Source organism: Dendropsophus ebraccatus, chromosome 9 (genome assembly GCF_027789765.1).
Source record: "Dendropsophus ebraccatus isolate aDenEbr1 chromosome 9, aDenEbr1.pat, whole genome shotgun sequence".
Classification (NCBI taxonomy): domain Eukaryota; kingdom Metazoa; phylum Chordata; class Amphibia; order Anura; family Hylidae; genus Dendropsophus; species Dendropsophus ebraccatus.
Window position 1 is genome coordinate 62161850 of NC_091462.1, and position 23444 is coordinate 62185293.

The 23444-nt window shown below is 43.9% G+C and overlaps 1 protein-coding gene across 3 annotated transcripts in view; it reads left to right on the forward strand.

Annotated features, from left to right (window-relative positions):
- Nucleotides 1–23444, forward strand: part of GULP1 (GULP PTB domain containing engulfment adaptor 1) — a 378289-nt gene that overhangs the window by 188055 nt on the left and 166790 nt on the right. For all 3 annotated transcript variants that reach the window (XM_069983509.1, XM_069983513.1, XM_069983510.1), the window contains one exon: nt 10183–10264. The gene's annotated coding sequence lies outside the window, so the exon portion shown is untranslated. The remainder of the gene's footprint in view (nt 1–10182; nt 10265–23444) is intronic.

Consider the following 23444-nt stretch of genomic DNA (forward strand, 5'->3'; position numbering starts at 1 on the left):
GCTCTGCTCATTGAGCCTGCATAGGCTCAGTGACCAGAGCGCCGATCGGACTACGTGGAGGCAGGTGAGAGACCTCTGGCGGTCCGCTTTAACAATCGGGACCCCCGCAGTCACACTGCAGGGGTTCCGATCGGTACGTGACAGGGGACTCCCCCTGTCACATACACTTAAACGCCGCGGCCGCGCTGCTGTCGCAGCGTTTTATGGAGTTAATGTCACGCTGCAGCACAATTGTTGCAGTGTGTCATTAACTGTGAGGTTAACTGATTGCAGCCGGCCCCCACCTGCTATGAAGCGCGTCCTTGGTCGTCTGGACACAGACTTCCAGGACGTACTGGTACGTCCTAAGTCGTCTAGGGGTTAAACAGAGCCTTCTTTTGTGAAGAAAAAAAGGTTACCTGACAGCATAAAGCTTACATGCAACCTTTTTGAGTTATGGAAACACATGGCATAAACATGAAACCCCTTAAAAATAAAAAGAATTGCACTTTTTTTCAATTTCATTGCACAAATATTTTTTTTCCAGTTTTGCAGCATGTTTTATGGAAAAATTAAGTCTGTCATTGCAAAGTATAATTGGTGTTGCAAGAAATAGGGTCTCATATGGGTTTGTAAGTGAAAAAATGAAAATTGGCTTGGTCCTTAAGAGGATAATAATCTCTGTTTTTCCTGTGCCACTTCATTTATTAAACAAAATTTGAATTCTATAAGTAGTATGTGTGCAACTTTTTTTATTACTCATCTCTAATTGTGGAGCAGTTTTTTAGATTGTGCCGTTGTATTAAATTTTTTGTTGCTCAAAAATGTAGAAACATTTTTGTGCAGCTATTCGTCACCTTCTGACTGGGTGTAAAAAATACTCATGTTTGAGGTCTTGTGCAAGTAAAAAAAAATTGTGCACAATGGATAAATTGTCAAGCAATAGGGTCCATTTACACAGAAAGATTATCTGACAGATTATCTGCCAAAGATTTGAAGCCAAAGTCAGAAACAGACTATAAACAGAGATCGGGTTATAAAGGAATACCTAAGATTTATCCTCTTTTCAAATCCATTCCTGGCTTTGGCTTCAAATCTTTGGCAGATAATCTGTCAGATAATCTTTCTGTGTAAATGGACCCATAGTCACCACTGTTTACATCCTAATTACCCGTTGAGAACTGGGTGGCCCAGGTGACAGTTTATGTCCCGGGGGAAAAAGTGCGTGAGGCACTGACTAGAAATGGATGATGAGAGATGTTTCTGAGATGTCTGTTAACCCCTTAAGGACAGAGCCTGAAATGGCCTTAATGACAGAGACAAATTTTATGAATATGACCAGTGTCACTTTATTCATTAATAACTTCGGGATGCTTTTACCTATCCGGCTGATTCTGAGATTGTTTTCTCGTGACATATTGTACTTTACATTTCTGGTAAATTGGAGTCGATACTCATAACGAATCTTTATGAAAAAACCCCAAATAATGTGAAAAAATTTGAAAAAAAATGCATTTTTCCAACTTTGAAACTTTTTTGCGTATACAAAAAGTGGTTATACCACATAAATTATATATTAAATAGCATTAGCAACATGTCTACTTTATGATGGCGGCATTTATTAAACGATCTTTCATTTTTTTTAGACAATAGGAAGCTTAAAACATTAGCAGCAAATTTCCAAATTTTCAGTAAAATTTCAAAATCAGATATTTTTAGGGACCTGTTCAGGTTTACCCTCGATTCACACGTTGTAAGAGTGCGGCTGTATTTGCGGCTGTAATTGTGCGGCGGTATTTTTGGTGGTTCGTGTGTATGCTGGGAAGTATAGGATATGCGGCTGCACAGTGCACACTATGTATGAATCTACGGCCCTATCGTAAACGGACCCGTAAAAAATGAACAAGACCATTATTTGCGGCTGGACATGCGGCCGAGGATTGACAGGCGGTCCGTACGGAGTACTTCAAAAATAGCCGGCAATGATGCCGAATGCCGATGCCTCTAATAGTTACTATATTAAATTAATCAAAGACATTTTATTTGTAATCAAGACACTTTCGTTGATCAATAATTTATTTCTAACGAATCCATCATTTTGCAATTAAATATACTGTTAAAAAAAATAGATATATAAATAAATGTATATTTATCTATATATTTATTTTTTGACAGTATATTTAATTGCACAATGATGGATTCGTTAGAATTAAATTATTGACAAACGAAACTGAATTTATTTCCAAGAAAATGTGTTTTATTCATTAAATATTAATTAGTACAGGAAGCTCTATAAGCCGGTAATTCTTATTGCCGGCAATAGAGCATTCTGTACTAATCATCACTTTACTTTAATGAAAACATCAAATGTTTCTTCTAATTATGTTATGACAATAACATTATTAGAAGAAACATTTAGAATTATATGTGCGCTCAGCTGATTGGCTGATCGGCTGAGCGCACATATAATGAGCCGGTCCGCAGCACAGTGACTTCATTGTGCTGCGGACCAGCGAAGAGACAACATCGGGGTGAGTATAGAGCTCTCCCCACCCCCTCCCCGGCACTGCACCCCTCCCAGCAAGGAAGGGGGGTCAGTTAACCCCTTCCTTGCTGGGATGGGTGCAGTCTGACATCAGTCTGGCCCCCAGGGGGTTAAGGGGGAGGCAATACATCCTCCCTTAACCCCTTGGGGGCCAGACTGTAAGCAGCGATCTGTAAAGATGCTGCATACTGTAAGGTGCACAACACCGCTCACAATGATGGGTGTTGTGCTCCTGTTTGTGTGTTTTTTGTGTGTTTCTCCCTTTTTGTTTTTCAGATATCGGTATCCTGTGGATTACGTCGGATTCCGTGGACTACGTCGATGACCAGCGGTTGTTCTTTGAATTTTTTAAATAAAATGGTCAATGAGGGGTGTGGGGGTGTTTTTATTTGAATAAAAAAATTTGTAAACTTGTGTCTTGTCTTTATTTCTTTACTTTTTAGACTTAGTAGTGGAAGCCGTCTAATAGACGGAATCCATTACTAAGTTGGGGCCTAGTGTTAGCCGGTATAAAATGGCTAACACTAACCCCCTATTATTACCCCAGTACCCAATGCCACCAGGGGTACTGGGAAGAGCCGGGTGCCAATGGTCCCGGAGCGTCAAAATTGGCGCTCCTGGACCGGGCGGCAGCAGGCTGGTAATATTTAGGCTGGGGAGGGCCTAAACCAATGGCTCTTCCCACCCTGGTGTTACCAGGCTGCTGTCGTTTGGTTTTTAACCCGGCTGGTTATAAAAATAGGGGGGACCCTATGCGTTTTTTTTTTAATTATTTATTTATTTAAAAAAAAATTCGCATAGGGTCCCCCCTATTTTTATAACCAGCCGGGTTAAAAACCAAACGACAGCAGCCTGGTAACACCAGGGTGGGAAGAGCCATTGGTTTAGGCCCTCCCCAGCTTAAATCTTACCAGCCTGCTGCCGCCCGGTCCAGGAGCGCCAATATTGACGCTCCGGGACCACTGGCACCCGGCTCTTCCCAGTACCCCTGGTGGCATTGGGTACTGGGGTAATAATAGGGGGTTAGTGTTAGCCATTTTATACCGGCTAACACTAGGCCCCAACTTAGTAATGGATTCCGTCTATTAGACGGCTTCCACTACTAAGTCTAAAAAGTAAAGAAATAAAGACAAGACACAAGTTTACAAATTTTTTTATTCAAATAAAAACACCCCCACACCCCTCATTGACCATTTTATTTAAAAAATTCAAAGAACAACCGCTGGTCATCGACGTAGTCCACGGAATCCGACGTAATCCACAGGATACCGATATCTGAAAAACAAAAAGGGAGAAACACACACAAAAAACACACAAACAGGAGCATAACACCCATCATTGTGAGCGGTGTTGTGCACCTTACAGTATGCAGCATCTTTACAGATCCCTGCTTACAGTCTGGCCCCCAAGGGGTTAAGGGAGGATGTATTGCATCCCCCTTAACCCCCTGGGGGCCAGACTGATGTCAGACTGCACCCATCCCAGCAAGGAAGGGGTTAACTGACCCCCCCTTCCTTGCTGGGAGGGGTGCAGTGCCGGGGAGGGGGTGGGGAGAGCTCTATACTCACCCCAATGTGTCCTCTTCGCTGGTCCGCAGCACAATGAAGTCACTGTGCTGCGGACCGGCTCATTATATGTGCGCTCAGCCGATCAGCCAATCAGCTGAGCGCACATATAATTCTAAATGTTTCTTCTAATAATGTTATTGTCATAACATAATTAGAAGAAACATTTGATGTTTTCATTAAAGTAAAGTGATGATTAGTACAGAATGCTCTATTGCCGGCATATGAATTACCGGCTAATAGAGCTTTCTGTACTAATTAATATTTCATGAATAAAACACATTTTCGTTTAAATAAATACAGTTTCTTTGTTCAATAATTTAATTCTAACGAATCCATCATTGTGCAATTAAATATACTGTCAAAAAATAAATATATATATAAATATACATTTATTTATATATATATTTATTTTAACAGTATATTTAATTGCAAAATGATGGAATCGTTTACATTTAATTATTGAACAATAAAAGGGACTTTATTAGACAGAAAATGTGTTTTATTAATTCAATATATTAACCATGAGAGACATCGGCTATACTGCAGAGGATCGCAAACCCCGGTAATAGCGATTCATGTAAACTGTTTCCCTGCTTTCCCAGATGCATCCAGAGGTGTTTCCATCACTTTCTTAACATTTTATTTGTTATTTTTAGTTGAACCAGATTTCCAAGTAAATGACCGTATGTTTTGAGCCGCATGTCTATTTTTTCCCACGGCCGGAGTTTCACCCGCACATTTACAGCCGCATAAAAAATACAGCCGCACAGTTACAGCGTGTGAATCCAGCCACAAAGTGTATTTGAGGGGCCTGTATGTTAGAAAGCCCCACAAAGCACCCCATTTCAGAAACTACACCCCCAACACTCTGCAAAAGCATATCCAGAAAGTGTTTTAACCCTTTAGGGGAGTCACAGAAATAAAAGCTAAGTGTGTAAGAAATTTGAAAATTTAAATTTTCTGTGCAGAGATTTTATTGTAATCCAATATTTTTCATAATTATAAACCTATTACCAGAGAAATGCACCCCAATAATATTTCCCCGTTTCTGCAGTTTATAGAAATACCCCATATGTGGCCCTATTGCGCTATTTGACGCAACCACAAGCCTCAGATACAAAGAGCGCCTAGTGAATTTCAACGCCTCCGTTATATTTGGTCATTTCTGACTGTACCACTTCAGGTTGGCAGAGGCTCTGGGGTGCCAAAACCTAAAAAACACCCCTAAAGGGACACCATTTAGAAAACTACACCCCTCAAGGAATGTAACAAGGTGTGCGGTGAGCATTTGGACCCCACAGGTGCTTCACAGATTTTCCGAACAATATGGCGTGAAAAAAGAAAAATTTATTTTTTACACTAAAACGTTGTTCTAGCCTTCAATTTTTCATTTTCTTAAAGGAATAAGAGGAAAAAAAAGACACAAAATGTGTAGCGCAGTTTCTCCCGAGTACGGAAATACCCCACATGTGGCAATAAAGTGCCAAGGGGGCGCAGGACGAGCCTCCAAAGGGAAGGAGCGCCAATTGGCTTTTGGAAGCTGAATTTCACTGGAAAGGATTTCAAGGGCCATGTCGCATTTACAGAGCCCTCGTGCTGCCAAGACACTGGAAACCCCCCACAAGTGACCCCATTCTGGAAACTACACCCCTCAAGGAATCTAACAAGGGGCACAGTGAGCATATGGACCCCACTGGTGACGGGCACAAATGTGGAACAATGTGACGTAAAAGTAAAACATTTCATTTTTTCACTTTCATGGCACAAATGTGCCCGTCATTAAGGGGTCCATATCCTCACTGCACCCCTTGTTAGATTCCTTGAGGGGTGCAGTTTCCAGAATGGGGTCACTTGTGGGGGGTTTCCAGTGTTTTGGCAGCACGAGGGCTCTGTAAATGCGACATGGCGTTCATCATCCATTCTAGCCAAATCCAACCTCCAAAATCCAAATGGCGCTCCTTCCCTTTGGAGGCTTGCTCTGCGCCCACATGGCGCTTTATGTCCACATGTGGGGTATTTACGGACTCGGGGGAAATTGCTCTACACATATTGTGTGTTTTTTTCTCTTTTAACCCCTTGTGAAAATGATAAATTCAAGGCTAAACCAACATTATAGTGTAAAAAATGTAATATTTCATTTTCACGCCACATTGTTCCACATTTGTGCCCGTCACCAGTGGGGTCCATATGCTCACTACACCCCTTGTTACATTCCATGAGGGGTGTAGTTTCCATAATGGGGTCAATTGTGGGGGGTTTCAACTGTCTTGGCAACACAGAGGCCTTTTGAATGCAACATGGCCCCTCGAAATCCATTCCATCCAAATCCAGCCTTCAAAAACCAAATGGCGCTCCTTCCCTTCGGAGGCTTAACCTGCACCCGCATGGCGCTTTATGTCCACATGTGGGGTATTTCCGTACTCAGGGGAAATTGCTCTACACATTTATTGTTTGTTTTTTTTTATCTTTTAGCCCCTTGTGAAAATGAAAAAATCATGACAAGATTAATGATTTAGAGTAAAAATTTTACAAAAATTACACTAAATGTTGGTCTAGCCTTGATTTTTTCCATTTCCACAAGGGGTTAAAAAAGAAAATGAACACAAAACGTGTAGGGTAGTTTCCCCTGAGTACGAAAATACCCCACATGTGGACATAATGTGCCATATGGGCACAGGGAAAGCCACCAAAGGGACAGAGCGCCATTTAGAGGCTGGAATGGAGGATGGAGGCCATGTCGCAATTACAAAGCTCCTGTGCTGCCAGGTCAGTAGAAACCCCCGACAAGTGACCCCATTCTGGAAACTACACCCCATAAGGAATCTAACAAGGGGTGCAGTGAGGATATGGACCCCACTGGTGACAGTCACTTACGTAGAACATGTGCCGAGAAAATAAAAAATACAATTTTTTTCATTTTCACGTCTCAAATGTGGCCGTCACCAGGGGGCCATATCCCCGCTGCCCCCCTTGTTAGATTCCTTATGGGGTGTAGTTTCCAGAATGGGGTCACTTGTGGGGGGTTTCTACTGTCCTGGCCGCACAGAGGCTTTGTAATTGCATCATGGCATCCTCTAATGGGAATGGCGGCCATACCTACTTAGCTGGGAAAAAGGGACAATTATTAATTTATTTGGGGGTATTAGGCCAATTATTAGTTTATAAGGTTGAAAATGACAGGTGTCCATCAAACTCAATCTGTGTTGATCCAGAGGAAGGCAAAAAACCCTCATAAGGCAGACGATAGTAGCCTCATCACAGGGGAAAAATTCCTTCCCGACTCCATAATGGCGATCAGAATAATCCCCGGATCAACGTGACCCCTGAAATAGGAATAAGGGACAGAATTTAAATAATGTAGAACCCCAATGACGTGTGGTACGCCTTGGAGCGATCCAGTATGCAGAGGCCGGGGGGATCAGGACAGGTGTCACACTGGAAAATGGCGTCCTTCCTGATCCCCCTGTTACGCCACACTCTGCACTTCTTCTGGGGTCTTCTGTTTTCCAGTGTGGGGGACGTCACCTGGAAAATGTTGTCCTGGTGAGATACGGGGTCCTTCATATCGAGATGCGCTGGGTCCGCTCCATTGCTGCTAAATATTAGGGCTCTATTACTGCTTCTGATATTTTTGGATTGTGCCGCAAGCTACAGTAGCTCGGGCAGCGAGGGACCGGAAGAGGGGGTGCTGGTATAAAAGTTATCCCCGTACAGGTGGTGACCTTTATCCAGCAGTGGGAAGATCAGTTCCCGGACGATCTTTCCACTTGTTCCAAGGATGGGGGGGGGAGGGGGCACCTGGTGGGCTGGATTCAGGTGTCCCTTCCTACATACACTCTAAGGGTACGTGCACACTGCGGAATCGCGACAGATAACCCTTCGTGCATTCCGCAGTTGGCACCCGCCGGCTGACTGATGCAGGCGCACGTCTCCGTCCGTGTCATAGACTCCATTCTATGCACGGGCGGATTCCGCTCTCCGTCCAACGTATTCATTCTTTGGATGGACGACGGAATCCGCCCGTGCATAGAATGGAGTCTATGACACGGGTAGAGACATGCGTCCGCATCAGTCCGCCGGCGGGTGCCAGCTGCGGAATGCACGAAGGGTTATCCTTCGCCATTCCGCAGTGTGCACGTACCCTAAATCTGTAAGAGTACCCTGAGGTATGCTCACAGAGTTTGGAGAATTTTACGCCATACCGTCATCTCTTATTGGGACGGTACTGGCGGAAAAGACGTGTCTGGGGGGCAGCATACGCTACGCTACCCCCAGACACGTCACAGGATGATGAGGATGAATGGAGAAAAGAAGGATCCCCCCATTCATTTTTCACTGGCTGTTTCGGTGTCGGAGGCAATAATAACGTATCCCTCTGACGCCGAAAAGACCCTGGGGGCCATCTTTATATGGGGAATGATATATGGGGTATGTAGTGGTGTAGTCTCAAACTTTATTCAATGTAGTGTGGTATAATGTAGTTTTTTTTACGTGTTTTTTTTTACAGTAAGTATAAAAAAAAAACCTACACCAACAAAGGAGTTGCTGATAAATGCCGCACTTATGTGCGGCACTTATCAGCAGACCGTGGCAGTAGAATATAGAAAAAAAACACCCTACGCCAAAAAGGAGGAGTTGCTGATTAGCAGCACACTTTCGTGCGATGCTGATCAACACTCAGCGGCGATAGGGTGCGGAAAATAGGAAAAAAAAAAATTTGGAAAAAAAAAAAACTTTTTCTACATTCTGAACATCCCTGTAGCTGCTGATAAGTGTATTACACATATCAGCCGCTAGAGGGCAGCAGAGCGCAAAATCCGGAAAATGACGAGGCTGGAGCCGAAAATAGCCGAAAGAAGACGACGGGGACCGCCGGAAAGACCCGAAGACCGAACGGAATGACGGAGGACGCCGCGAACCCGGAAGACGCCGATCAGGACCCCGGGACAGGTGAGTAATGTACAAATACCTGCTCTGGACCCCTCCGCTACCTAGCTGAGGGGTCCAGGGCAGGTATTTATTATTTTGTGGGACTCTGATTGCCGTGCCACCGACCCGATCGCCGTGAACGGCCGGCCGTTCATGGCGATCGGGTCGGTGGCACGGTGACCACCATTACTTTTTACGATATTGGCTGATCTGAATTGATCAGCCTATAGCGGCGATCGTAAGCACAGGGGGTGTTAACCACCCCCCGTGCCGAGAAGCTATGATGGCCTGCTATGATTTATAGCAGGCCATTTTCCCCGATCGCTGTGTGCGAACACGCAGCGATCGGGGAAACATTGGGCGTAAATTTACGCCCTGATGCGCCAAGTACCAGGGCGCGAGGGCATAAGTTTACGCCCGATGTCGTTAAGGGGTTAAAATACCTACAACACTAAAAATGTAAGAAAATATTGGTCTTATGGCCTTCAAGGTGCTAGAATTGGCTTTAAAACATAAAGTAGTAGTTGCTACACTATAACTTTAAGGAAATTCATTGTATTTTTCGCTCAGCTCTTTATTTATTTTATTTTTTTAATGAGCAGTATACTGTATGTGTGGGCCAAGGACCAAATTATAAATTCACTGCCTATGCATTATTAGTTTTGAAAGCCAGCATTAGAAAAAAAATCATTCATAAAATATGAAATCTGTTACTGAAAGGCTGGAAATGGCTGCTCTTGAGACTGCCTAGATTGTATGCTTCTGTAAGAGAAGAATATGATGTTTCCCTTTTATCTGGTATTTTACAAAGTATGGTATATATAACTGTAACATTTACATTCTGCATGACATTCTGTAAAGCTGTGAAGGTGGGTCAATATGAAGAATGATCTGTTGTAATTGGGGTCTCATGATTTGTTAGTTGAACTGATTCTCTTTTGATTAAAAGAACAAAATATCCCACCTGAATTGCACAGTGAGATGAACCTTTCATTATCTAGCACATCATCATGCTTAAAACAGTAAAGCAGACAGAATCATTCTGAGTAGCATGTCTCCTGTGTGTTGTATAGAAGATTAGAAACTCATGGGTGCCTGCATAGCAGATCACCAAGGGACTGAAGGTGTGTGATGATCATATTTCTTCTGTTATCTCTGCAGATCCCTGTCAAAGCATGAAATACTATTACCTTATCAACAGGACCAAGAAAATAAAGCTTCTTTAAAGACTTGTGACTCAACAGTAAGTTATTGTATTCTAACTATGGCAAAAAAAAATAGTATGGTACCGTGTTAGCCATAAAAATCCATATGGTGATAAATACTTGTGATCAAAGTATTTTAGGAGTGATACCTTTATCGGGCACCAAAAATTTGTTAGAATTCTGAGCTTTCGGCATTCAAAAGATCCCTTTGTCAGACAAGTTCTCAAATGAATGACTTATAGAAACAGCACAACATTTTAGGGCTGTTATATCCCTAAAATGTTGTGCTGTGTCTGTAAGTCAATTATTTGTGTGTGTGTGTGTGTGTGTGTGTGTGTGTGTGTGTGTGAGGGGGGGGTACTAGGTTGTTGCATTGTGATGAATTCTTGGCATACGTAGCAATATCTCCTTTTGCATTTTTTAAGCACCTCCTGCATCTGTTGCAAGATTGTTGTTCATATCTTGGAATTCAGATAAAAATTTAGATGACTCTCTTAAAAAGCATCTAAGCAAATAGTGTAGAGGGTTCCTGTATTTTCTACACCACTTAAAAAAAACCTGGGTTGGGGCTATTCAGCAGTTTTTAAAGGTTTTACTTAAAATTACCATTTGCGACATTAAGGGGAATCTGTCAGCAAGCGGGCCCTACCTGAGGTGCTGACAGTGTGATATAGTTGGAAGTCCCCTAGTGAGCATGTTACCTTTTGGAAATCTGTCCGTTGAGTGGATTATGCACATTATGCATCTGAGGTCTCCTACTGTAATGAAGAGGAGTTGTGATTTATTGTTTGAGCCTCACTCTGCAACGCCTTACAGCTCCTTCCTCCTCCCTCTTCCTCATGAATAATCTGTGCTGCCCAGTCTTCTGTTTTCTCAGCTTTCAGCCAGTGTGTCTGAGTGTTTATTTCAGATGTAAACTGCCTACAGGGGACTGATCTGCAATCAGATATAGTTAAAACTCATAGCCTGCGTTAGAGCTGTGGTACATCACCTGTCTAGAGACAAGCAACATTTTTATCTATGGTTTGATTTCCCTGATGGAAATGAAATATAGTTATTTATTTTTCTTTTTTTCATCATTAATTCATTTTAAAAATTTCTAAGAATTCCCAATCAGGTCAAAAATAATTTTAGAATTCATTTTTTTTTCCTACAATGATGAGAAGAAAGACTATATTTCATTTCCATCAGAAAAATAGAATCAAAGAAAAGCCTGTTGTTGGTATCTAGACAGGTGACCACCACCCCTAACATAAGTAGGAGAGAAAATTTAACTATATCTGATTGCAGATCAGTCTTCTGTACACAGTTTATGACTGAAGTAAACACTCAGAAACAGGAGCAGTAGGCAGGGCATAAGGGATTTTTCATGAAGAAGAGGGAGGAAGAAGCAATGATGAGGGGTACCAGAGTGTGGCACAAAGACTGAGCCACAACTCCTCTTTAACTCTTCACTACAGTAGGAGACCTGAGATGGCGCATAATCCACTCCACAGACAAATTACCAAAAGGTCCCATGCTCGCTAGGGGACTGCCAACTACAGCAGCCTGTCAGCACCTCGGGTGGGGCCCAGGTGCTGACAGATTCCCTTTAATGTATTAATTATAACTTGATTGATATGTCTATATTACATCTACATCAACAAAATACTCCAAAAATAGTATTGGAGAAAAATAATTTAAAAAATGTCTGTAGAGGAATCATGCACTGTTGTGCTCAGCCAGTGGGCAAACATCAGAGAGTGATTTCAGCTTTCAAAGCTTTGATGAGAGCAGCTCAGGGAGCATTGACAGAAGTGTGCATGCTGGCCTCTCCGCAAAACTAACAGAAGCAGCTAAAAAAAATCCTGACATGCCCAGCACCAGGATAAAAATGTCAAGTACTAGGAAAGAAGTTTTATTCACACAGAAGCTACAGAGCCCTTAGAAAAAAAGGTTTCAACTACTGAAAAAGACACAGCAAAAAAAAGAAGCTATTTCTTTAGTAGATTATGGCAGATATATCCTGCCTTGAAGAGGTTGTCTAGGAAAAAATTAACTTTTCCCCTATCCACAGGATAGGGGACAAGTAAGATAATGCAGGGGTCCGACTTCCGTACCCCCTGTTGATCTCCGTATCGGGCCCCCGGCTTTTTTGTTATGAATAGAGTTGTGGGTACAACTTGTGACCCGTAGCTCTATTCATTCGTATGGAGCCGCCGGAAAGAGATGAGAGAAGCCGGAAGAGTGTATTACTATACTGTAAATGCTAGAGGCTAACAACCAGCCAATAATCTGCTGTGTCTAACACCAGTCAATAATCATTATAATTTCTCATATATTAGCAGATCAAAATGATAATGGACCGGTTTAAGTGACAACAAATGGCGTAAGGCAGCGCCTCCCCCTCTCTTCTGCACAGTCTGATATTGGACAAAAAGAGACACTGCTGTACTCCCACAGGATTGAGGAGGAAACCTCCTAATATTCAGCAGGCACTGTGCTCATGTTCACAGAATTTTTAAATGTTACTGAGGATGACGATGGAAATAAAAAAATAACCCATATTCATCTACCTCAGGGCTCCACCTGCAATGTCTTATGGTTCCAAGCATTCAGTATCTATCCATGTTCGCATTACCATAGTTGCCAACCATATGGAATGTTCTTTAAAATTATAAAATAATGTTCCCCCTTAGACCCCAAATAATGTGATAATCACATAAAAATACCCAAAATCGATTTGGATACCTGTAAATAAACAACCCCAACATCAAATAAATTATCCATGGTTTTGCCCAATTAAACTAATTACAATACAGGCATATACAGTGGATCCACATCAGCTTAATGCGTCTGCAACGTGCACTGTGCAACCCGTGCCCCAAGAACCGGATTATCCAGACACAAATCCCCATGACTATTGTTCACAAAGAGGACATTTCCCTTCTTGTTAACCATTGCCGTGGGGTTCCATCCCTGATAATAGTGCCAAGGAATATTACCATACCTATACCATTTTTCTGGACACGCATGGTGAGTGGCTGATAACTGTTGTTGGTGTTTTTAAGATATTGCAAGGCACGTTAGAGTTCACACAATAGCTGTATGACTATTCAACAACTGTTTTTTTGTTTTGTTTTTTAGAATGGATTACTTGTGTCAATTGTTTAAAACAAGTACTAGAATAGTGGGAAATTCTTCACCAACTTTTAGTTGTAAAAAAAATTGCAATTTTTCATTTAAAGAAGTAGGTGTAAAGCCTTTTTTGCATCTTGGCCTTTTTCGTTTTTTTGTTTCTCCAAGTCATGGATTTTGCTTTTGCAGTTGAGATTCCTGTCTATTTAAGCATAATCCTACTTGACAGTGTGTGTTTTTACTGTGTATTAGCTTTAAAGGGAACCTGTTACCCCCTGTGCGGGGACAGAGCCCAGCCGACCACACGGGTGCAGACCCATATACGCATTGCTTCAGAGAAGCCAGTAGTCAGGTCCCCCTGTAGGTATTACCCTCAGTAGCTAGGTCCCCTCAACTCCCATAGGCCGTGCAGAACTTCATTGTATTCTCTTTCTTCCATAGTGAGTTAGGTTGAAAAAAGACACGTCCATCAAGTTAAAAAAAGGAGGCGGTGGATGAGGGGAAGGGGGCAGAGGGCATAGAGAAAACATGTACACCTCTGCCTAAGCAGGGCAGGAGACTATTCATAAGACATCTTAAAGCAAGTCTGCAATTAACATTAATTTTTTTTTAGTTATCATGGAAAACACAGTACTATCTGTTTTCTTAGTATTCTTTTCTTAAAGAGTCAGAAAACAGGAAGTCCTGTATTTCCCAGGCCATCTGAGCGCTTACAGAGAAAGCAGTCATGTGATTGACAGACACATTGAGCCATGACACTCTATACACTCAACCAGCACAAGTCTAAAAATCTGCCCTCGGGCGACTCTGTACCCACAATCTGCCCCCCCAAAACCGCTTCTACCTTCAGATAGCTGCTTTTAATCCAAGATCTGTCCTGGGGTCCATTCGGCAGGTGTTGCAGTTATTGACTGAACATGGGCTGCTGGATCGTTAAGGTGCAATGTTCAGACAGGAGAAAATGTTCCAGTGGCATTCCTTATAATGAGGTGGATGGGAAGAAGGGATGGAGGGGTGATGCCAGTCTAATGCATAGACCAGCATTTCCCAACCGGGGTGCCGCGGCACACTGGGTTGCCGAGAGAACCTGCCAGGGGGATCATGGTGGGAAATGTCTCTTTAAGCATCCCGAGAAGCTGCGGCCGCGCAGCTTCTCAGGATGCACAGATCGCTTTGATGTTCCGCCCGCACAGTGAGCGGGCGGAACATTAAAGCGAGCAGAATGCAGGAGCAGGACCTGTCAGCGTCCTCCTCCTGCATTCCCTCCCATAGGCTGCCAGCACTTCTTACCAGCAGCCTATAGGACGCCGAGACGTGACCTCTTCGGCAGGCATGATGATGTGACGTCATAACGCCTGCCAGAGGTCCCGTCCCTGCGGCTTGCAAGATGGAGCCAGAAGAGGAGGAGAGCTGCTTCCTGCAGCAACACAGCCCGGATTAGGTGAGTAGGATGTTTGTTTCTTTTAGGGGCACCTCTGGGGGCATTATTAGTTCATAGGGGGCACCTCTGGGGGCATTATTAGGTCATGGGGCACCTCTGGGGGCATTATTAGTTCATAGGGGGCACCTCTGGGGCATTATTAGTTCATGGGGGCACCTCTGGGGGCATTATTAGTTCATGGGGGCACCTCTTGGGGCATTATTAGTTCATGGGGGCACTTCTGGGGGCATTATTAGTTCATGGATGCACCTCTGGGGGCATTATTAGTTCATGGGGGCACCTCTGGGGGCATTATTAGCTTATGGGGGCACCTCTGGGGGCATTATTAGTTCATGGGGGCACCTCAGGGGCATTATTAGTTCATAGGGGAACCTCTGGGTGCATTATTAGCTCATGGGGGAACCTCTGGGGGCATTATTAGCTCATGGGGGCCACCTCTGGGGGCATTATTAGCTCATGGGGCAAAGCAGGGGATCCTACATACAGGGGGCACAGCAGGGGATACTACATACAGGGGGCATCCCACATTCCTAGTCGCTTTACTGCACATAACACCAAACAGCGCAATTACTTTGGGAGCCTACAGGAGGGAGAAAGGAAAGGAAGTTGCTAGAAATGTGCGGAGCCTAAAATGTTTGTCTCGCAGGTTCTGAAAAGATGAAAGAAGAAGTCATCATGGAGGACTGGACTGGATGGAGAGGAAAAGGGAAAGTGACGCCTCAGATCAAAGAAGACGTCACCTGTGAGTCACTGTATGACCGTTTTCTTATTTTGTAGAACATTATTTAGTAGGGGTGCCCCGAGCTATTTTTTTTTTCCAAGGGGTGTCCCGAGGTGGAAAATATTGGGAAGCACTGGCATAGACATTCTAAGCCCCGGCCGTTGGTCATGAGGCTGCAAGTTTAAAAGTTGTTTTTTTAGGACAATAACCGCATCACCTGCCGAAAGGGACCCCAGGACAGATCTGGGATTAAAAGCAGCTATCTGAAGGTACAAGTGGTTTGGGGGGTCAGATTGTGGGTACAGAGTAGAGATGAGCGAACCGGTTTGCCCGGTATGGGATCCGGTTCGGATTTTCCAAAAAATCCGAGTCTGATCTGATTCGGATTTTTGGAAATCGGCTCCAATTTTTCTTTTTTCTTGCTTTCTAAAATGGCAGCTGCCATTCTAGAAAGCAGGAAGTGTTCCGGGCGGGAAAAGAGCTTTCCCATGATGCTCAGAACACATCCAATCAGCAGGGATCTTGTACTAGCCCACCCCTGTGTGACGTCGGTATTGCTTTAAAAGGAGCGGTCACATGACGGCACAACGCAGTGTGTAGAGGGAGATAGAGAGAGAGTAAGCAAGTTGCTGTTGTGTACTACAGACTAATGAGAAGATATTGTGGGAAAGGAAAGGAAAGATTAGGAAAGCGGAGAGGAGAAACATCTAGTGATTGAGAGAGAAATATAGAGAGGGCGAAAGATAGATAGATTAGACATTGGACAGAAAATGGTGCATGGAACCAAAACGTGCAGTACAGATATACAAGTCCTATACTTCTGATAGTGTGTATATTACATCTGTCTTATCCTGAGAGACAAAAATACCTGGTTCAGGTGTATAGCATTATATCTTTAAAAAAGTGCTATATACCCAATTTCTATATTTGGACCCTTCTGATTGAAAGTGTGTATATCACATCCGTCTTATACTGAGTGTTGGCTACTGCTGCTCCTGCCTGGCCTCCATGTTGGCTACTGCTGCTCCTGCCTGGCCTCCATGTTGGCTAGTGCTGATCCTGCCTGGCCTCCATGTTGGCTAGTGCTGATCCTGCCTGGCCTCCATGTTGGCTACTGCTGATCCTGCCTGCCCTCCATGTTGACTACTGTTGCTCCTGCCTGGCCTCCATGTTGGCTACTGCTGCTCCTGTCTGGCCTCCATGTTGGCTACTGCTGCTCCTGCCTGGCCTCCATATTGACTACTGCTGCTCCTGTACTGGCCTCAAATGACTATTGCTGGACCTCCACTGACCTCCAATGACTACTTCTGCTCCTTCACTGCATTTGTGACCTTTTTCCTGAATAGACCCTGTAATGGTGAATTTCCTGCATAGACCCTGTAATGGTGAATATTGAAGTCTAAAAAAAAAATTGACTTTGAGATATCGAAAAGATAATGATGTTACTGACATGTAGAGCCCTAAATTGAACCAAATACACTACCCCCATATCATATAGAAGCTTTAAACTATGAAATCCGAAGAAATCCTAAATTCGGTCGGACCGAACTTTCCGAAAAAATCCGAAAGTCCGGTCAGACCGAACTTTTGAAAAGTTCGCTCATCTCTAATACAGAGTCGCTTTAAGGAGACTGGATCTGGATTTCTGGTTCAGCTTTGTCTTACAGCATGATAACAACAACAAAAAATAATAAATGTATATTGCAAACTTGCTTTATTTAACATCTGTTGATTTAGATTTTGAAAGTTATAATGACAGTGACACTTTAAATACCGTATTTTCCAGCGTATAAGGAGACTGGGCGTATAAGACAACCCCTGACTTTCAAGAAGATTGTCAGGGGTTCGCCTTATACAGCAAAGAATGTTAACTCCTGCCTGACCGCAGCCCTGCTGCAGACAGGCAGGGTGTAACTGCAGCTAAATAAAAAAAAAAAAAAAAAACAGTTAAAGGGGTACTACAGCGGGGGGGGGGGGGGGACTTTCTCGCTGGGACCGGGGATGAGGTGGCTGAGGGAAATGACGTCCACTCACCGCATCGCGGCGCTCCGTGATGTCTCAGGTCCGCTCAGCCGGTCATTGAAGGAGGCGGGATTCGTTTCAAGTCCGGTCAGATCCCGCCTCCTTCACTGACTGGCAGGACGGACCTGAGACGTCACGTCTCGGGCCCGTGTCAGACACCAGGAAGTGGCCGGGAACCGCGATGCGGGGCCCGCCACTGGAACCAGGGAGGTGAGTGGACGTCTTTTCCCTCAACCACCTCGTCCCTGGTCCCAGCGGAAAAGTGCCCCCCTCCCCGCTGGAATACCCTTTTAACTCACCTGGGGCCCAATCCCGGCCCCTGTGCGTCTCCTGTCCCATTCCCAGCGCAGACAGTGTGAGGTACACTGACTGTGCCAGGGAACCCCGAAGCTCTCCCAAGCAGCTTAGCGTCTCATCAGAGAAGCTCAGAGACACTCGGCTGCCGGGAGAGCTTTGTAAGGATGGCAGAGGCTTTGGGTACTTTCACAGGAAAATAGCCCCTATAGAAGCACTATTTTAGCTGCAATCCTAAACAGGTGTAGTTTTCTGCCTTGATCTATGCCTGCTAATCGTAAATTAGGCATGGGAGGGGGCCACGCCTCCTTGCCACCTTGCTGGCTGTCATACGCCACAAAGAAGGTAAGAATCTGCGCCTTCTCTGTGTTGGTACTCCACCGGCGCAACTTTCATAAATGTTTCCCCATGTCTGTATACAATTCTATTAGCAACACAAAAAGGCTTAATCCTTTAAGGACGGGGCCAATTTTCATTTTTGCATTTTCGTTTTTTCCTCCTTGTGTTTAATAGGCCATAGCACTTGCATTTTTCCACCTAGAAATCCACATGAGCCCTTATTTTTTGCATCACTAATTTGCAATGACAGGCTGAATTTTTGCATAAAGTATACTGTGAAACCAGAAAAAAATTCAAAGTGTGGTGAAATTGAAAAAAAAAAACAAAAAAAACGTATTTCTTTTATTTTTTCTTTTATTTGGGGGGGAATGTGTTTTCACGCCATTCTCCCTGGGGTATAACTTACTTGTTATGCATGTTCCTCAAGTCGTTACGATTAAAACGATATATAACATGTATAACTTTTCTCGTATCTGATGGCCTGTAAAAAATTCAAACCGTTAACAAATATACGTTCCTTAAAATTGCTCTATTCCCATGCTTATAGCGCTTTTATCCTTTGGTTTTTGGGGCTGTTTCAGGTGTCATTTGTTGTGCCATGATGTGTTCTTTCTATCGGGACCTTGATTGCGCATATACAACTTTTTAATCGCTTTTTATTACATTTTTCTGGATTTTATGCGAGGAAAAATGTGCAATTTTGCACTTTAGGATTTTTTGCGCTGACGCCGTTTACCGTGCGAGATCAGAAATGTGATTAATTAATAGTTTGGGCGATTACGCACGCGGCAATAGCAAACATGTTATTTATTTATTTATTTACTTTTATTTAAAACATGGGAAAAGGGGGGTGATTCAAACTTTTATTAGGGGAGGGGGCTTTTTACTAATAACAACACTTTTTTTTTTTTTTTACACATATACTAAAAGCCCCCCTGGGGGACTTCTAGTATATACACCTTGATCTCTCATTGAGATCTTTGCTGTATAGTTATACAGCAAAGATCAATGAGATCAGCACTCTTTGTTTGTTGAACAAAGAGTGCCGGGACGGGGCCGGCGCCATCTTTGAGCGGACCCCGGCCGGCAGCAGGTACATAGATCACTCCTCCACTAGACACCAGGGAAATGCTGCAGCTGGTAATCGGAGGCAGCTGTCAACTTTGACAGCTGCCTCCGATTACCTGATTAGCGGGCATGGCGATCACACCGTGCCCGCTAATAGCCGCGATCACGGGCTACACACGGCACTCGGGATCACGGCGGTTCAGAGACGGCTCTGAACACCTCCTGGGGACATATGACGTACCGGTACGTCGTATGTCCCTAAGAGGTTAAAGTATTCAAATTTTTGCTCAGAAACTAAACTTATTATCTATCCTGAATACTGTAATTTTGCAAGTATATGCTTTAAGAGAAGCAATTGGGGGAATAAATCCAAAGTCTTTAAAAGTCTATGCTTTTTGCTGTTTCCAGTAGCTTGATTTTTTTTAAGTGGCACACAATGTCATTTATTAGGTGCCTGGTAAACTGCAGTGCTTATTTGTGTCCAGGTACCCAGGTAAAAAAATGTTGTCTGCTATAAGGGTTTTCCAGGAAAATATTAAGTTTCTGAAACCTGAAATTTAGAGCAAAGTGCTGTGCAGTAAACAATTGCTGCAAAACGCTGCAAAAAGTAGTGTGAAAAGTTTATTTACCCATAGTTTGGATTTCTGCAGAGACTGTGCAGACCACCTTCACAGGGGGTATTGCAAATAGGAAAAAACTTAATCTCACTCAATCCAGCACCCCAAATGATTAGCAAATGTAATTTAAACCTGCACTCCCCCCATTCAGCAGAGTAAATGCCCTAGAATCTGATCTTCGTCTCCTCTGTGGGTCTAGTTTGCTGTTGTATGTGTTCACTAACCAGGCCCACAGTAGATGTCACCACGGTCACATGTAATAAAAAAGGGGCTGAGCACCTGGTGGTATGACGTGAGGCACACTACCTGTGGAGAAATGTACTCTACAGGCAACTGGCCGTGACTATGGATAACCTTTAACGAAAGCTACAAGGTTCCCCAGAAGGAATTTCAAGGGTCTGCCTGTCACAAAGCCTCTTGTGACCAGGGCCGATTCCAGGGTTTCTGCCGCCTGAGGAAAACCTCAGGCGGCCGCCCCGAGTAATGGCCGGCCGGAGCAGGAAATGACGTCCACTCACCGCATCGCGGCGCTCCGTGATGTCTCAGGTCCGCTCAGCCGGTCATTGAAGGAGGCGGGATTCGTTTCAAGTCCGGTCAGATCCCGCCTCCTTCACTGACTGGCAGGACGGACCTGAGACGTCACGTCTCGGGCCCGTGTCAGACACCAGGAAGTGGCCGGGAACCGCGATGCGGGGCCCGCCACTGGAACCAGGGAGGTGAGTGGACGTCTTTTCCCTCAACCACCTCGTCCCTGGTCCCAGCGGAAAAGTGCCCCCCTCCCCGCTGGAATACCCTTTTAACTCACCTGGGGCCCAATCCCGGCCCCTGTGCGTCTCCTGTCCCATTCCCAGCGCAGACAGTGTGAGGTACACTGACTGTGCCAGGGAACCCCGAAGCTCTCCCAAGCAGCTTAGCGTCTCATCAGAGAAGCTCAGAGACACTCGGCTGCCGGGAGAGCTTTGTAAGGATGGCAGAGGCTTCGGGTACTTTCACATGAAAATAGCCCCTATAGAAGCACTATTTTAGCTGCAATCCTAAACAGGTGTAGTTTTCTGCCTTGATCTATGCCTGCTAATCGTAAATTAGGCATGGGAGGGGGCCACGCCTCCTTGCCACCTTGCTGGCTGTCATACGCCACAAAGAAGGTAAGAATCTGCGCCTTCTCTGTGTTGGTACTCCACCGGCGCAACTTTCATAAATGTTTCCCCATGTCTGTATACAATTCTATTAGCAACACAAAAAGGCTTAATCCTTTAAGGACGGGGCCAATTTTCATTTTTGCATTTTCGTTTTTTCCTCCTTGTGTTTAATAGGCCATAGCACTTGCATTTTTCCACCTAGAAATCCACATGAGCCCTTATTTTTTGCATCACTAATTTGCAATGACAGGCTGAATTTTTGCATAAAGTATACTGTGAAACCAGAAAAAAATTCAAAGTGTGGTGAAATTGAAAAAAAAAACCAAAAAAAACGTATTTCTTTTATTTTTTCTTTTATTTGGGGGGAATGTGTTTTCACGCCATTCTCCCTGGGGTATAACTTACTTGTTATGCATGTTCCTCAAGTCGTTACGATAAAAACGATATATAACATGTATAACTTTTCTCGTATCTGATGGCCTGTAAAAAATTCAAACCGTTAACAAATATACGTTCCTTAAAATTGCTCTATTCCCATGCTTATAGCGCTTTTATCCTTTGGTTTTTGGGGCTGTTTCAGGTGTCATTTGTTGTGCCATGATGTGTTCTTTCTATCGGGACCTTGATTGCGCATATACAACTTTTTAATCGCTTTTTATTACATTTTTCTGGATTTTATGCGAGGAAAAATGTGCAATTTTGCACTTTAGGATTTTTTGCGCTGACGCCGTTTACCGTGCGAGATCAGAAATGTGATTAATTAATAGTTTGGGCGATTACGCACGCGGCAATAGCAAACATGTTATTTATTTATTTATTTACTTTTATTTAAAACATGGGAAAAGGGGGGTGATTCAAACTTTTATTCGGGGAGGGGGCTTTTTACTAATAACAACACTTTTTTTTTTTTTTTTACACATATACTAAAAGCCCCCCTGGGGGACTTCTAGTATATACACCTTGATCTCTCATTGAGATCTTTGCTGTATAGTTATACAGCAAAGATCAATGAGATCAGCACTCTTTGTTTGTTGAACAAAGAGTGCCGGGACGGGGCCGGCGCCATCTTTGAGCGGACCCCGGCCGGCAGCAGGTACATAGATCACTCCTCCACTAGACACCAGGGAAATGCTGCAGCTGGTAATCGGAGGCAGCTGTCAACTTTGACAGCTGCCTCCGATTACCTGATTAGCGGGCATGGCGATCACACCGTGCCCGCTAATAGCCGCGATCACGGGCTACACACGGCACTCAGGATCACGGCGGTTCAGAGACGGCTCTGAACACCTCCTGGGGACATATGACGTACCGGTACGTCGTATGTCCCTAAGAGGTTAAAGTATTCAAATTTTTGCTCAGAAACTAAACTTATTATCTATCCTGAATACTGTAATTTTGCAAGTATATGCTTTAAGAGAAGCAATTGGGGGAATAAATCCAAAGTCTTTAAAAGTCTATGCTTTTTGCTGTTTCCAGTAGCTTGATTTTTTTTAAGTGGCACACAATGTCATTTATTAGGTGCCTGGTAAACTGCAGTGCTTATTTGTGTCCAGGTACCCAGGTAAAAAAATGTTGTCTGCTATAAGGGTTTTCCAGGAAAATATTAAGTTTCTGAAACCTGAAATTTAGAGCAAAGTGCTGTGCAGTAAACAATTGCTGCAAAACGCTGCAAAAAGTAGTGTGAAAAGTTTATTTACCCATAGTTTGGATTTCTGCAGAGACTGTGCAGACCACCTTCACAGGGGGTATTGCAAATAGGAAAAAACTTAATCTCACTCAATCCAGCACCCCAAATGATTAGCAAATGTAATTTAAACCTGCACTCCCCCCATTCAGCAGAGTAAATGCCCTTGAATCTGATCTTCGTCTCCTCTGTGGGTCTAGTTTGCTGTTGTATGTGTTCACTAACCAGGCCCACAGTAGATGTCACCACGGTCACATGTAATAAAAAAGGGGCTGAGCACCTGGTGGTATGACGTGAGGCACACTACCTGTGGAGAAATGTACTCTACAGGCAACTGGCCGTGACTATGGATAACCTTTAACGAAAGCTACAAGGTTCCCCAGAAGGAATTTCAAGGGTCTGCCTGTCACAAAGCCTCTTGTGACCAGGGCCGATTCCAGGGTTTCTGCCGCCTGAGGAAAACCTCAGGCGGCCGCCCCGAGTAATGGCCGGCCGGAGCAGGAAAGGCCTGTTAGCTCTGCACTGAAGAGGGGCAAAAAAATGAAACAGCTGTCTGCAGATGGGCAGTCTTTCCTTTTGGGAACAGTGTTTGGCTTAGCATAATATCTCCAGTCAATGGTCTAAGACTTCTAGAAAAAGTAAGACACTGACTTGATGGGATGTCTCTTTGCCTGTTTTGCATATCCTTTCTTCCCAACATTCAATATAGAAGGATAGAAAAATGTGAAATGTTAGATGTGATCAAAACATTTTGTACCATGATACTTTGGAAATGG